This window comes from Melospiza melodia, chromosome 1 (genome assembly GCF_035770615.1).
Source record: "Melospiza melodia melodia isolate bMelMel2 chromosome 1, bMelMel2.pri, whole genome shotgun sequence".
Lineage (NCBI taxonomy): Eukaryota > Metazoa > Chordata > Aves > Passeriformes > Passerellidae > Melospiza > Melospiza melodia.
The window spans coordinates 94,135,483-94,152,824 of record NC_086194.1 but is presented as its reverse complement, the minus strand read 5'-3'; positions in this window follow the sequence as shown (position 1 = coordinate 94,152,824).

Sequence of the window (17,342 nt, the reverse complement as noted above, 5' to 3'; positions counted from 1 at the left end):
CAGGCTCATGAGGAAATTTAGCTTACCCATGAAACCCATGATCCAACAAGACCATAGAAACAAAATCCTTAAGAACGTACAAAAACTGTCACTAAAACTAGTGCAGAGACAAGATTATCACAGGTAGTTCTTAGCTAATGATTGCAAAGTGTCATGGCCTGAAATATCTGGTTTTGTCCATTTTATACAACTCCAAATTGAATAGTTTGAAGGAAAAGCCATAAATATTTCATTGTTTCTGGTTTCTCAGTCCACATTTCTTCTACACAGTTGTCTCTGAAAGACTGATGACTAAGAGTTTCTATTTCATCAAGTGTTTTACCTTAAGAGGAAAATTATTGATTAGGCTGAAGATGTATGAGGGCTATTTATACCATATACAGCCATACATATGACATCCAATTTCAAAATATCATTGGTGGGATTACCGCAAATGTATAAATAACTGAAGGTCAGCCTCTTGGTTAGATTTTCCCCTAGGTAAGAAATGTCACATTTACATTCTAATAACTGTATTAGACAGTCAAGCAATCAAGGAAGGAACCTCATTTGTGCTTTATTGGGTATTTTCAAATACTTTTCTGAAAAAAAACAAAAGGCAGCATGACTGAAATATTTAACATAAGGGACAAAAAAAAGGTGAAAAAAATCCTTGGAAGAAGAAAACACATCCAAGAAATACTCCCTATTTGTGTTGACAGGTTTTTGGTTGGTTGGTTTACCAATTGGTTGCCATTGAGGGCTTTTTTTTTTAGTATCATAATATTAACAACAACTAAACTGTCTTAAAAGAGGCAAGCACAGAATACAAAAGCAAGCAAGCAAACAAAACCAAACTAAAAAGCCCTGAAAACTGTTATTTCATAGAAACAACTAGAGTATAAAAGTTTAATGTATAACTTTAAATTGCTTTCTCCTTCACTCTTTTGCAGCTTGTCTGTGTTAGTATTCCGCAGGTTGGTAACTTTAGCATCACACAATATATCCAGCTAATGAGATTGCAAGAACATTGTGCTCCTCCATCATTTTCTTATCAGTGACAGTCAGTCCATTAGAAGCTGTAACCCTGAGAAGCGAACTCCAGTCTCATACTTTTTGCATTCTGAAATGGTTTTCCCTAGGCTGTTAATAGATAAGATGGATGCAACATTTTGTGACAGTTCAAGACACTCGGCCTCCAAGAACTGTTCTGAAACCAACAACAGATCCATTATCTCCTTTTAGGAAAGGTTTTTTTTATCCAGTACAATTAAGTCAAGGCTTTCAACACAGTTCCTCACAGCCTCCTACTGGAGAAACTGAGGCATTGTTGTCTAGACAAGGGATCTGTGTGGTGGATGGGGTTAGAGAATGACGTCAAATGCCACTTTTCAAACTGGCAACCAGTCACAAGTGAGGTCCCCCTGGGACTGGTATTGGCCTCTAGACAGTTTAATACATTCATAAGTGACCAGTGAGATAGGATCAGGTGTACCCTAGCAAAAGAGACAAAGATGAATTGGTGGGGAGGATCACCAGCCTGGTGGAGCAGGGAGCTTTGGCTTGATCTCAGGGAAAGAAAGAGAGTTTATGAGCTTTGGAACAGAAGGCAAGCAATTCAATAGGATACAAGGATTTTGTAAGGTCGTGCAGGGGGAAAACTAGAAGAGCCAAATCACAGCTAGAAGGTATTCTACTGTCATTAAGAATAAAAAAAAAATGGTATTACAAATGTATCAGCAACAAAGGGAGAACTAAGGGGAATCTCCCCAGTTTATTGGATGTAGGGGGAAACATATTGGCAAAGGATGAAGAAAGGTAGAAGTACTTAATGGCTCCTTTCCCTCAGTCATTAATATCATGACGAGTGATTCTCAGGGTATCCAGTTTCTCAAGGCGAAAGACAGAGGCAGAGAGCAGAGTGGAGCAGCCAAAACACCAGGGGAAATGATCAGTGACCTGCTACACCAAGTAGACCCACACAAATCTATGGGGCCACATGGGATCCACTCAAGGTTATTCTACAACTCCCCAATGAACACTTTGGAAGGGAAGGCCACATTCCAGGAAGGCTTGAACAGGATGAAAGAGTGAGCCAACCTGAATCTTGCAAAGTTCAGCAAGGAGAAGTGCACCTAGGAAAACAGCACATAGGAATGCAGCATGGACTGGGATCTACCCAGCTTGGCAACGACTCTTTGGAGAGGTATGTAGAGATCCTTGTTGTTCATTTAAAAGTGAGTTTATTAGTGACTGCTGCAATTAAAAAAAAATCTTAAGTATATGTGCTAAATCATTTAAAAAACAACCCATCAAAAACTAATCCAAAAGAAGAATACAAGTCAATTTTCTCATTAAATGTACCTGGAATTGACCTATACTCTCTGTCAGAAGGATATAAGGTAGAATTTCAGCAAAATGGTAGCAAGTAATCTTTGCTTTAGCTTATTAAATTAAAATGTAATGCATCTAAGAGAAAGTATCTAAGTCATATCTAAGTAAGACTGAAATCAGAGCTGGCAACAGCAATTCAGGAAAGAGAACTTGGAGCTGTCACTAGCAATTTGTTGGAATCATTAGTTCAGGATGCTGAGCAGCCAAAAAATATGAGCAAAAGAAATGTTGGATAAAATCAAGAAGGGTATTCAGAGGAAAAAAAAAAAAGAAAAAAAAAAAAAGAAAAAAAAAAAAAGGAAAGTTTTGGGAATTTTTTTGCTTCTAAATAAAAATTTGTTTTGCACATCTCTTGAGTACTGTAAACAGCTCTGGTCCAGGAACTGCTATAGGAGTTTCAAGATATTTCAGGGGAGGAAAAAATATCATCATAGAATCACAAAACGGTTTGGGTAGAAAGAGACCGAGAAGATCACCTAGTTCTGAGCCCATGCCATGGTGGGCAGGGACACCTTCCACTAGGTCAGGTCGCTCCTGGTTCCATCGAACCTGGCCTTGAACCTGGCCCCCTGGGATGGGGCATCCACAGTTTCTTTGGGCCACTGGTGCTCCATCACCCTCATGGTAAATCTACCCTCCTCCAGTTAAATGTCATTCCCTCCTGTCTGATCACTACCATGCTCTTATGAAAAGTCCTTCTGCAGCTTCTCCAAGGTGTCCCTGTATTCTTCTTTTCTCCAGCCTGAATAAGCCCCAATTTTCCCAGCTCTCTTCACAGAACTAGTGCTCCAGTTCTATGATGATCTTCATGGACCTGTACTTCCTCTGGACTTGCTCCAACAGGTTCACATCCTTCCTATGCTGGATCTACAGAGCTGGATGCAGTACCTCAGGTAGGGTCTAACACAGGCAGAGTAGAGGAGGAGAACCAATTTCCTCTACCAGCTGGCCATGTTTCCTTTGATGAGGTCCAGGATGCAGTTGGCTTTCTGGGCTGTAAATGTGTATGTTGAGCTCTTATTAATCAACATCCCACAGTCTTCCTCCTCAGGGCTGCTCTCAATTCATTCTTCTCCCAGACTATATTTTTGCTTGATAGGGAGAAGATTAACATTTAAAAAATCATAAATTGATCTATAGATTTAAAATGCAACCGTAAGACCAGAGGACAGTGGAAACTGTTACAAGACTGGTTTCAAGCTATTGTTTAAATCTTATCTAAAAATAAGTAATCCTCTGGAACATGTTGCAACTGTAAACTTTTGGAGGTACATATCACCAGCAGGTTAAGCAATCATTTCACCAACTTCATGGACAACAGGCCCATCAATAGGCTGTAACAGACAAAGTCAGATATGTGCACTCTGACTTCTTGTTCAGCAGCTCAAGGAGTGGGCTGCACATGGCCTTCAAGCTTGCATGCTCTCTGTGGTGACAACTACATACACAGCATGCATATACTAGTGAGAACTTCGTTTGCCATCAGTAAAGATTTGATATTGCTCTAAATGGGTGCTTTGTCCACCCATTGAGATATCTTCTGGCATAAGAAAATTGGGAAAGGATGTCTTCCAACGTGGCACAAGAATAAATTACAGACCTTCCTCAAGGAGACAGAAAAGGAAACTTTTAACTTGACAGTGAACAATATTCTGATAAACAGCTCTAGTAATATCTACTTCTCCCTCCCCCCAATTTGCAAAAGATATTTTTTGTATTCTCCATGACATCAGAAAATTTGAAGAGGTGTATTCAACCAACATGTTGTATGCAAGTAAATTAATTTCATTGAAAATCATAAAAACGTTATTCAGTAACAAGCAAAGAAAAACTCATTCAACTTCAAGAGATATCTAACAAGGTGAAGAACTTTAGGGGCATTTTAGAAATCCCTCTTACTGAAATAAACATAACGTGGAGCCGGCATTCAATAGATGTGTGAGAAATATATGTGCTAGCTAAATTATTGTTTTTCATCTTTGAGTCATTTTGCATCTACTATACTGTGGATGACTGAAATGGCAACTGCTCTGAAAATGCCCATATGGGACGGGAAATAGCTCTTTCAGTTTTAAGATAGAGAAAATAATAAATACATTTTTGAAAACGATTTCTACCTTTCAAAAGAAATGCACTTTAATAACAACTTTTAAAAACCATCATTGATTAAAGCACTAAGTATATTGTAAAGACATAATCTGTGTATCTTATGCGTTAAGACTAACTTCCCTTATTTTCTGGTTCTTAGATAAATTCACAAAATATTCTCAATGCTATAATTGAATGAAATTCAGCTGTGACAAAAATATAAAGCAGCTCTGCACAAACAATTTGTCAGGATTCCCCGTGTTTTGATCTAAGTTATCCCAGAGAAAACTCAGGAAACAGGTTGATTTCTTTATTCCTGTGGTGTCTTGAATGCATTCATTTGCACAGAAGAGTATAATTCAAGGTGTGTTGCAGAACATAAAGAAGGAAAATAACACTTTTTAGTCAAAGACTTTCCTTTAGCTATCTACAAGAATGGAACAGAAATCCAAACAAAACACTTGATTTAGAGCAAGTTTTGCCATGTGCTTGGTGGAGGTGGTATATAAGGTCCTAGGATTATCAGCCAGTGGGAACAAGCACCTGAGGAAAAAAGATAATAAAGGTGAACTTGCAGTGAAAAAGCTACAAGCAGAAAGTTCTAGGAAAGCTTAAGATAGGATTTATGATCTCTTCTCTTCAGATAAGCAAGCACAGTTTAAATGTCATTGTAGCATGACTAATGTGAGTGCATGTGTTCTATGGTGATAATGTTGTATCACCCACTTCAGGGAGTCCTGCTGGGATTTGGCTTGTTCTGAGGACAGCTATGAAATTGGGAAGTAAACACTGAACATTTTTCTACTGTCTTGATCCTTTTACACTGTGATGAGCACTGCTAAGGAACTGTTTGGACAGAGTACTGAGTGGAGATTGCATGGAACCATTAACTGGTGACAAGACAAGCCTCATTTCCACACAGTCTCCTTCCTTTTCGTGGGATTGCATCAGGCCACCTTCATAAACTCAGTTTAGATTATTAGACTGCAAATTGAATTCATCAGAGGCACTCTCTACTATCACTATAATTTTAAAACTACAACCAAGCCTAATGCTAATACCATGGATGTAGGCTGTAAAGAAAGCAGTTTTTAAGAGATGTTTATTAGTCAAAGAAAAGGGAGTGGTTTAAAATTTATGCCTTTCCTCTTTATTTTGCTAGTGTTGTACTGAAATAAAATAGGTTTATATTTCAGAACTCAAACCCTGAATATACATAAACATTTTTTCACTACTCACTGAGGTGAATTAACCAAACCTGCTTTGCAAAGGTACCATAGAAAAATGTCAAAGTAATAATTTTCAATAATCACGAGTAGACATTCTACTGCCTAACCCTTGTAACTAAAGCACTTACAATTTAATAGTGTGATGATAAGGATATAAATAATATTGAATTGTCTGCAATATGATTATATATAAACTAAGATAGTTTAAAAACTGTTTGATGATATTTTGTTTCATGGTCTCACCAGAAAAAAAATGCATAAGCATTTCATGAAGTATATGGGAAGTATGACCACCAATGTGGCAAGCAAAGAGGGGTGTGTTGACACGAAAAGGCATGTGTCTAATTAATGTACAAGTGCAAGACAGAGCAAAGGTAAGTCTGAAGGACTACAAATAAGATTCCTTGGATACACAACAGGGTGATTGACAAAACAAAGGAAAGTGGAGAAACTTGATTGGGACAGATTAGACTCCACTTTGGAGGGGGGAGGAGAGTAAAATGACATAATACCATCAGACATAAATACAGAAAAATCAGAGAAGAAAGATGAGAAAATCACTTTGGCTTTGGCCCTTCATCAATGAGTCCTCCAGCCTAATCACTCAGACGTCAGTGACTAATAACACCAAGAAGCACAGCCACTGTTAGCAATTGTAGATCATTGGCTCCATGTTATTTTATATTCAAAGATAATTCAGAACATAGGTATAAAGCACTAACAGATTTGCATATGTAAGGATCATGATTAATGATTTGCAAGTACAACTTTAGCAATAAAAGTACCATGAATTAATTCAGTGAAGTTTGAAAACTGGCCTGGTTTGTCAGTCTTTTAAACAATTCCATCACGATAATGTCTGATTACTTAACTGCTATCTATCTGCATACCAATCTATGTATTCAACTGAAATGTGTTGACTTTTTGAACCATTTCCTCCTTGTCTTAAAATTTCTGCCTGTTGGAACCTATTATATTTTCATAGATGGGAAAGGAAATAACAATATCTCAAGTTGCACATATTGGTATAAAGGGCATGTTGCCTTAGAGTGTCCTGGTAGCTAGACTTTCTGGTGGTGTCAAACAGATTTGATACAGGGTGCAAGTCTTATCTTTCCTCCCTAGAACTGCAATTTGTTTCAAAAATGCTTTAAATGCAATGAGATCTGCCAGACTACAGCTCAACAAGAGTGGTTGCAGTATTGCTTTCATTTTATTACCATTGGCAATGTTAGGGTAATTAGCTAATTAATATGGTAATAATATTAGAAAAAACATCAGATGGGGATTAATTAGTCATACTAAATATCTCATATTTCATGATTTATTTTATGGCCCAAGAGAAAAAGGAAATTAAATGAAGGCTTAAAACTCTAGTTAGTAAGTAGTTCTGCTCCTTTCTTTTAAAGCAACACATTAAATGTTTCTCTTTTATGAAGAGTAGGGAAAAAGAGGGTACAAAATATATATAATAACAAATAACATCTGTTGTTGTTATTATATATGAATGTATACAAATAGAATAGTTATACATCTACATGAACCTGTTCTGCAGCAGTATTTAGCTGTGCCTGACTATTCATCTCGCCACAAAATGGAGTCAAAATAATTGACATTGAAGATGATTATTTATCACTGAGGAAAACATTTTTAATGGGAAAAAAGATCATCATGTCACTACTAATATTGAAAGTTATTTAAAGAGAATGCTATCATTGCGTGAACATAAATTATAGAGCTTTATGAAATGCCTTTGGAAATTAAAATCAAAATGGAACATCAGAACTCTCCTATTCATGTCTGTGTGTTTAATGGTAATGAAATATGCAAGACCAAGCTTTGTATGCTGAATTCCCTTATTCAGTAAACAAGGATAGCAAAGTTTCCTCCTTCCTTCCTTACCTATAATAACTACTTGCATGAAATAGAGAGAGGGGATGTTGTGTAAAATGGATTATGGTATTATGAAAAAAACCCTCAGCATTTTATGTTTCATTTGATTTAGTGATCTGCCTCAGTTGGAATGACAATATTTTGCCAGTTTCTTGTGAGACTTTTGGAAATATCCAGTAGTGCTTCTCATTTTGCATGAGTTGAAATGCAAATCTTCCATGGACAAACTCAGCAAATCACTTCAGCATTAAATAAGAGTTAATAGGATCTGAGCACATAAATCTGTTCTTCAGTGCATACACACCACTGACCCTGATCCGTTTAGCTTCTTCTTTGTGTCAAGTCTTGATCCCTGACTTGTGTAGCGATCTCTGTCATCACTGAATTCATTGCAAGATTGTAGCCTAGAACTGCCAAAACTGAATCAGAGTATTTGGGCCATCAGTTTTGTAATGTGCCATCAAAAAAATAATGTTCAAGGCTCAAAGTCTTGAAACCAGAGTAAATTAGATAATAAAAAGTAATACAGTATTAATTTGAATTAATTCCTAGTTTTATATTTTCTTCATGGAAGTTTTTGTGCATTAAGGGCTGAGAGGATTGGTTTCTGGATTAAAAATTTCAGTTGCTGCACCAAAAAGCTGGAGGAAATCACTTGCAGAATTTAGATTAAGAATTTAATTTATAATAATTTTATAATAATTTATAATAATTTTAATTCCTAAAAATCTTCTAGATTTAAAATCTAACATATCACTCCACTAAGACAAGAAATTTAAATGTCTAAAGTCCAAACCCTTAAATCAAACTGAGGTCCAGGAATGGTGATGATGAAACCTAAATTCGTCAGGAATATCCAGGATTCCTGTATAATGCTGTCTTTCCAGTGAGGCAGACATTACACAGCTTTGTCTGTTGAGACTAAGTTGACTATAGTAAATAGAAAGATTTTGGAATGATTGGAGAATTAAAATTATAAATTGCAGAGGTTAGCATCCTGACAGCAAGAGAAAATATATAGGATCAACTTTATCTGCATTTCAAGTCTTAGCTTCTGTCAAAATTAAAAAAAAAAATCCATAAAGATCTCCATAAATTCCACCATTAGGCAGAATCAGATTTTTTCTGTATTACACATATTACCTGTAATTATGCTTCCTAGAACCAATGAGTAGCCAGAGACGTCCTAATATAAAACTTTGTAATCAGAACTTCTTTTTCAGTCTAAGGAGAGAAAAAGGGCAACTTCACAAAATTTGCCTCAACAGAGGCAAATATCTCTAGATGTCTAGCAGCAATATTTTGTCCTTCTAAAAGGGAAGTAGGAATGGGGAACAATTCTCTTCCCTTTGCACTTTCTGAGACTTCACTTGAAAAGCTGCAGAGGGTGGAACACTGTGCCTTGTAGGTGCCTACGGCTGTGCCTGGTTTTCTTACTGAGCAGGGCTCACTTTCAGCCTCTGCTGATAATAAAACCATAAGAAATTAGAGAAGCTCTGTACTTGTGAAGGGAAAAAATCTACAGTGCTAATAAAATTTTAAGTCACAAGCTATCTGGCACTGCTGTCTCTTGAGAAGTAAACTGGGAATAAAATTATTCTTACTAGCCTAGAGATCTCTTCCCGAGCAAAAAAAACCCTGTTTTAAGTAAGAAGTTTGTTTGGAAAGCTCAAAAGCAAATTAATTCCTCTAAAAACAGAGGGATTCTGGCAAGGTAAATGTTAACCTTTTTCCCAGCATATATGTACACATTACATGATTCTTAAAATTCACTTCAGAAACCAGCAGAATCTCTGGAGAGTTTATTACACTTGATTATTCCACTTAAGTATTCATAAATATTTATGCACCAATTGATGTTCTCGATATAATCTTTCAGTGGTTGGTACAAATATGTCACTAAAAAGAACAGTGAGGGAATCTGCAATTAGCAATTAGTGATTCAAACATATCATGTGAAAAGTTGAAAATCTCACTTGTATAAAAGACGCTTCTACATTAAACATATGGTTTAGTTTGGTTTTTAAATGCAAGTCACCACCAGAGCTCTAAGCCTGCTCTCTAAAGACTGATCTATGAAGCTACACTAATATGAAAAGGCAAGAACATTCACCTGAATTAACTTACAAGATCTTTGTTTACCCAAATAATATTAAAAAATTTAATGACTGATCCATTACTTTTAACTTTTTTTCATCCTTTTTTTAGATACATTTACATTTCTCTTGACCAAGATGACAATTGCAGTCTTATATTCCTAATTATCCTTAAGAAGGAACTCTTTGTTAATGGAGTACATTACTTCATAGAAACAGCTGCCAATAAAATCTGTTTTCTTGATTTAGAATTTCATATAAGCTTGCTTTTTGTTGGGGAGGTAGTAACCAGACATTATTGTTCTTCTTTCTTTCACAGGAAACTCAAATGCACCATGTAAGGAGGGACAAAGTATTAAATCATCATTTCTTTTAATGTGTCATTTATGATCAAATACAACAGTGGTTTATAAAACACTACTCAGGCAGGCCATACATTAGCACACTTTGTCTGAGTATGTGTAATCATTATGTAAAATTGATCTCCTAAAATGAATTACTGGAAATTTTTTGTCCCCAAATTTGTAGTATCTTAAGTTCCATTCATTGAAGTGGAAGCTTTGAGTCAGTGTCAGATCTAAATACAAAAGAGACAGTGCCCACCTACTTCTTTATGATCTCCATGTGGAATTTCTTCCCCTGTCCAGTTAGCCCTGGCTTGTACTCTAACCTACAGATTGCTCTTTGCTGTCACATCCTGAGACAAGCAAAAAAACCCACTTACTCCACAGCTGATCTCATCAACCCTAACAGCTGCCCACGACCTCTTTTAATTTGGAAGCTCACCCATGAGAGGACCGATAGGAAAAATCTCTGTGGCTCAGTTGAGTGAAGTTCATCACTCTGCATATGTTCTTACTTTGCACAGTGAACGTCCCCATTGTCTGTGGCTGGTGCCTGACAAGACCTTAACCAAGTAGACCTGTTTTACTGCTATGCTGCCAGAGCTGTGCAGATTCCCTTCAGTGCCAGCTTTACACACAGGCAAAATGAGAAGGAATTGATCAGAGAAAGCTGGCTGCCAGACACTGCAAAACAAGAGCTGCAAAAATATTAATGCCAGAGCCCTGAGATAAAAGCAGAATGCTGCTACTGCGGTGGCTCTTGCTCCTGAGGGAACTGCTCTGTGTCAGCTGCTGTCCACAGGGAGGCCTGATGCCCCTGGCAGCTCTCACTGGGGGCTTTCTTTCCTCAGCTCGAGCAGCAAAAGCCCAAAGCTTTGGCAGGGCTGTCACCAGCAACACACCGCTCACTGTGTGGCTTTCAGAGTCATGAAACTCAGAGAAACAGACAGTAGAAAAAAATTGGTTCCAAACTTTTTTCTTTTTGTTTTTTGATTTTTTTTTTTTCCCCAAGAAAAGAAGTATTGCAACTAAAATATGTTTCTGGACACTTTAGGAAAAGCCTTCTACATAATGGGTCAGGCCTAAGTCTTTTCTTCAGGCAATTGTACTCCGCAGGTTGGTAACCAGCAAGCCCACTTTTAATGACTGCTTCCCTCTGTACCATGTAAACACCTCGACCTCCTATAATTTTTACCTCAAAGAAAAATGATGTCTCATAAAGTAATAGGTTTAGAAGGTAGAAACCAACCATTTAGGACATGGAAAACATATATTTGTTTTCAAATAGAAGGATTCTTCCAAGACAAACAGTAATTGGGCCAAACATTAAAAAATCTGTTACTTCAATGCACAAAACCTATCCCCTTATCATATAAGTTACAAGCAAAAAGGAAAAATTCCTTACTTGAGCTTGTGTTCTTTCCAATATTTAATGAAACCATATTTGCTTGGATTCAGAAAAGCAGATTTTCCAGGTTTTTTATATTTCCTTAGATCATAAGAAATAAATTGAATTTCAGAATCTCATCCCAGGAATTGTTCAGGAGGAGGGTTATTGCTTCTGTTAACATGTTTTTGGATTGAATATGTTAATATACTTTCATTATGGTTATACCATTTCTAGGTCTCTAATTCACTCAAAGTACAGGCAATGAAGCGTTCCAAACAACTGTCATAGGAGGTTGCAAACTTTGAGTCAGGCAGGATTATTTCTGTGTATGAACACATTTTCTATTTTATGTGAACTAAAATTTGATGTCACAACACAAGAATGGGCTTTTTTATGTATTGCTGGTATCTCTGTCATTTGCATAATGTAAGTTATAATCAATGCAGTATTTTATTGCAAATTTGAAACATGTCTCATTTATGAAATTAGGCAGTGAAGAGAGATCCTTTTAAAAGTGCATGAAAGACATGAATACTGACAGAATTTCTGATGATTTATATGTCAAGTAAACGTCACTTAGGGACATAAATTCACAGCATCCTCTTCTGACATTCACAGTCATATTCCAGTTTTGGCATTACTGAAAACTTCAGCCAGGGAGAAATTATGCAGATATGATATCAGCAGAAGCAAAGGCATATTCACACCAAAAAGTTTTTTAATACTCATCTGTCAAAACTGCAACTAGAAAGTTATACTAGCTGGAGAAAGTATAAGAGTAAGAAAGTATATAGAGTAAGTGTATAGAGAAAGCTAGAGAATGTATATAGAGTAAGACTCCAAGTGATTTAAAACAAGGGAGATGTTTTGTCTAAGAAAAGGAAGCACCTAAGTAAAACAGGAACAAGAACCCAGTAAAGAAAATACCTTATGTGCAGGCGAAGAGAGGCAAATTCATATAAAGAAGAAAAAAGTAGATGAATTCCTCAACTTACACAGTAAATAGACTCTGGTGGAGAAGGTCATTCTCATAAAAAGGCCCATTTGTGCAGCAGCAGTGAAGATGTCAAAATAGCAGTAGAGATGAGACTGACAAAATCCAGATTGTGAACAATCTGTAAAACACTGTCTGTGAAGAAATGGTTCTGTTCATTACAAACAACCTCTTTGCTAGTTGGAAAATATTACAAATCCTTACAGAAAGATTAGTGTTGGTTGAAAGATAGATGAAAGTCAATGAATTAAAAAAATATCCAAGAATACATATCATGTAGGAAAAGAAAGGTTACGGGAATGTCTCACATTCATAATTTTTATTTAAAAGGAGGGATTTTATTGCATATTCAAGAAGGCTTTCTGAAAGTACTAAATATGGAGTTGAGATTAGCAAAATAAAAAATAGAATGCATGCAAGAAATTTTAAGTAGAACAGTTTATGTTTGAAAGATGATAATTAAGTGCAAACAGTGAAGGAGTCATGGTATCCTTCCCTCCAAAAACTCAACAAATATTCAACAGGGAATCTTTGTCATAAGGACAAAGAGGAAGTCATAAGGAGAGAGGAAAGACAGAGGAAGTGCTCTATTCTCAATACTATGAACATTCAGACATCTGGAATATTTGTAGTGTCCCTGAATTATCACAGGAACAGATACAAAATTTTCATTCTACAAGAAAAAATCATTTCACAAGAAATATTCAAACTTTCTATAGAGAGAAAACTTCATCTTGGAATAATATAGTCAAATCTGAGGAAAGAATGCTGTCTCATTTGGAGGAAGTTGCTCTTCTGTGTCTCTTTACTAGATCGGCATCTGCAAATACATTAGCTAATAGGGCAAGAAGTAAGTACAAAATAATCAATGTAATTATATTGTTTCTGTCCTAGTAAAGTGCTCAGAAAGGATTGAACGTTCTCCATTTTGAATACAGGTAAATAATATCATCAGCATAATATATGGAATAAAAGGGGAAAAAAATATTGACATGCTGTTTCCTATGTATGCTTACCTGCTTCCAAACTAAAATAATCCCCGATTTAGTTTATGGGATATGGTATGTGGTACTGTCATAATGAACTCTGATATAATATTCTATTTCTTCCACAATTCATTCCCCTAAAACAAATCTGTCCTCCTTCACCTGTTATGAACCAGTCACTGGAAAACATGTAAGTACTGAAGTTGTATAAGAACCACTTTTTAAATTAACATTGAGTGAATTTTCTCCTTGCCTACAAGATAATTACGTTTCTGATGTTGCCCACTTGGAGATGCACTTAAAAGTATCAGCAGTGCTTGAGATAACATCTGCTAAGTGCTTTTTGATTAAGTCTTTTTTAATTACTCATTTTCACAAAGCATGTGTCTATTTGAAGGGCACCTCAGTTATCAAAGAGAGTATGCTAATGGAAGCCTTTGACTATTTTGAATTTCTTACCCTGATTTGACATTTTATTTAGGTTTATGAGAAGTTAGAAAAGGCTGTGGATCCTCTCTGTCATGACTGCTTGAATTTTTACATGTAATCCAAATTATGTCTCCTATGTACCATCTATGAAGAGATGATGGATGTATTGGTTAGCTCAAGTTTGGAAGCTTGCTGTCTCAGACTGGAGAATTGCACCACATCTGGCAATAGAAATGACCACAAACAAAAACCACTCGGACTACAATTCTTAAACAGAATTTTTTAATAGGTGCACCTCAATTCCTAAGTGATTAAGTCCTTTTATGAGACTACTGAAATCTAAGATAACTGGAAAAAATCTTGATAGTTTCTGCAATAATTATAATCTTTTTTTTTAATTAAAAAATTCAAAGACACTTTCAAATCCTACATGAAATACTTGAGAAAAATGAATATCCAGTGAGCATTACCAGAAAATCCTTTCCAGTCTATCAACTGGTCAACAAATCTCACCAGGTGTTGTTGATGCTTTAATGAAGTCATTTGAGATATAGAATATATAATGATGTTTAAAAGAATAATCTCAAATGTGAGAAGATTCTCATCCTATTTACAGATCAGATGTCCTTAAAATGTTTTCAGTCATCAAGTCAAAAAAAAAAAAGTTGTAAATATCTCAGGAAAGAAAGTTATACTCAAAGCAGACAGGAATATATTTAGAAAGACATTTGTTGATGATAAAAGCAGATGGTGGGACATTTGAGAAAAAACTGCATTATCTTTTTCTCTAGGTATAAGCAATATTAAGTGAAAAACAAACAAGACATTTCTGGGTAAGGAGATGGTATGGATTCTGAACCCTATAGAAAACATTCCCCGTCATTTTGTTTCACCAGCTGAGGAATCCTAGCAAAACACTTCCATAACTTTTGAAACATGCTTGGTGACTAGCGGGACAAGAACATGCTGTAGGTCAAATAATGGATTTAGATCTCAGCATGAACTGGGAGATAATAATAGAAGATGTTGAGATATCAAAAAAAAAAACCCTACAGACACTGATTTTCAGGAAAAAAAGCTGTGACTCAAAAGATCCAGAAATATTGAGATAATTTGTGCATTTTCATGAACAAAGCAGGCTTCATCAAGTTATTTATGGATTGATTTAGAAAATTAATACATTACAGTGATAAATTACACGTCGCAGACCTTTCACATATGACTTGTAGACCAACAAAAGACTAATGTTGGAAAGCTGAATTTCTTCATCTTAGGTAGAGGAGAACTCATGTTATTTTGCATATATGTCATGGCACAAATGCTAACAGTAAATCGATCATAATTACTGATTTAAACTTGACAGGAGCAATGATGTAAGAGCACAGACCCAGACAAGGTTTTACATTACCGACACAGAGGACTTCCTTTAAGATTTATGTACACAGAGTGCATTTTCTAGTTTGATATTGTGAGTGCTCCTTCAGGGAAAATTAAAAAACTTGAAAATACAGTTTGAAAATGGGCCTTTCCAAGTCTGGACCATATTTTGGGGAAGAATTATGAAATAATTACTCATAATTTTATTCCTAGTACTGTAGCAATTGATAAAACCATAAATGCTATTGCTAGATTTTCTGTGACAAACTGAAACAACTGGCTGTGGAAAATTTCTGTCATAAAGAGCTCATTGCCACATATGAATTTTCAAGTGGAATCTTGGAGATGAACACAATGTGGGTTCATCATACTGAGTACAACAAGAAGACATGTCTGAAGCCAGAAAAAATGCCAACTTACAATGAATACCTGCATCACCCATATCTAGTATTATTCTGAAACATATCTGTGAAAATTAATAATAAATAATTATTTACTAGTAATGTAATTAAGTGCTGGAAATATCAAGTTGTAATTGTGTGCCAGCCAAATTGGGAATAATGAAGACAAGACTGGTAGAGAATGATTAAGATTGGGAGGACAAAGAGATGAAGACAAAAAGAGTAATTCTGTCTGAAGTATCCAGTCCACTGAACATGCTTTTTAGAAATATGAGCATGCTTGCCTCGCTTATTGATGGTATACTTAAGCAAATTATGTAAGTTTTAAATTTTAAGTATTACTTTTTGAGCAATAAGTATGTTAAGTTTGTAATTATATTAAAAAAATGTCAAACAGGAGGGTAAGAAGCTATCTGCTCCTTATCAGAGATTCAGATTAAATAATCTATTTTAAAGAGTTTGTTGGCAGATGTCATTGTAGATCTTCATCTACATTTACTCAGGTAGTGAAATTTCTGTTCTCAAACGATTGGTTTAGCTTTAGAAACCATTACAGAATGCGACTTCTACGTATTCAAGGTATTTATTGTTATGCACCTTCCCTGGTCACTTTGCCTACAGGCAAATAGACAGGAAAATCTGATTAATAGCATTCATTTACACTGATTGCAAAGCTTTTAAGACACTAAGATAAGTCAAATTCTTATTAAGGTTTCTATTAGGAATATAAGCTCTTTCCTCTAAGACCTGACTGCTTATTTAAGTCTTTCTACAGAAAATCTTAATTCAGTTGATAATATTTAAAGAAACTTCTCAAGACCAATCTTAAGTGGAAAAGCATATTTTTGTATAAACCCTATTACACAGTCAAACAATCGTCTTTTATTTGTAATGTCATCCAACAGTATAAATATGCTCCATTATCAAGACTATTTAAATGCAGATAATATGCACTCATTTTGGGTATGTGCCACCTGTTCTCAATGAAACCTTGATGAACAACATCAAACAAATTTCAACTGCTTGCTGTAGCTGCCCTTTACTGTAAGATATTTAAAAAGAATTTCTCAGATGTCATCCATGAGGGATATCTGTACTTTAGATGCATCTGATGACAAGCTGCTTGGAAATTTTTGGCTTCTGATGAGGAAAAGAGAGAGGAAAAAAAAAATCTTGTCTTTACTTACGTAAATACAAAACTTTTCTTTTGACAAGTGTGCAGCTCAGGATTGCTAATTATAACGACTCCTCAAGCAGGATTTCCTGAATTATAATATAATATCTATCTTGAATGAATGATTGGCTCGAGGCAGATAATAACATATGCCATGAAAATTTGTATATTATCTACCTGCCTGAATGACTGTTTGATATTTCTTTAAAGATACTTCTTTAGAATCTACAGAGAACTTAAAGCTTCAGTAGAAGATGAACATTTAAAAACATGTTCCTCTGAAATATGTATCTCCTCATGAAGTTGTAAATGCGAATGACAGTGCTTATCTTTTTGAAAAAAATATCTCTCCAAGGTGTTTTATTTCCAAGTAAAATCTTGTCCTTTCTAGAAGGAATGGCTTTAGAATGTATATTTTTAGGGGGAAAAATATCATCTGCTCCTTATCCCACAGAAAGAGTTCCAGAATATGAATCATTGTTTGGTACATTATAGTGATGCATGAAATACCTGGCACTCATTTGAGGCATGCATGTGTTTTTCAGCTAGCACTATATCTGCCAAAGAA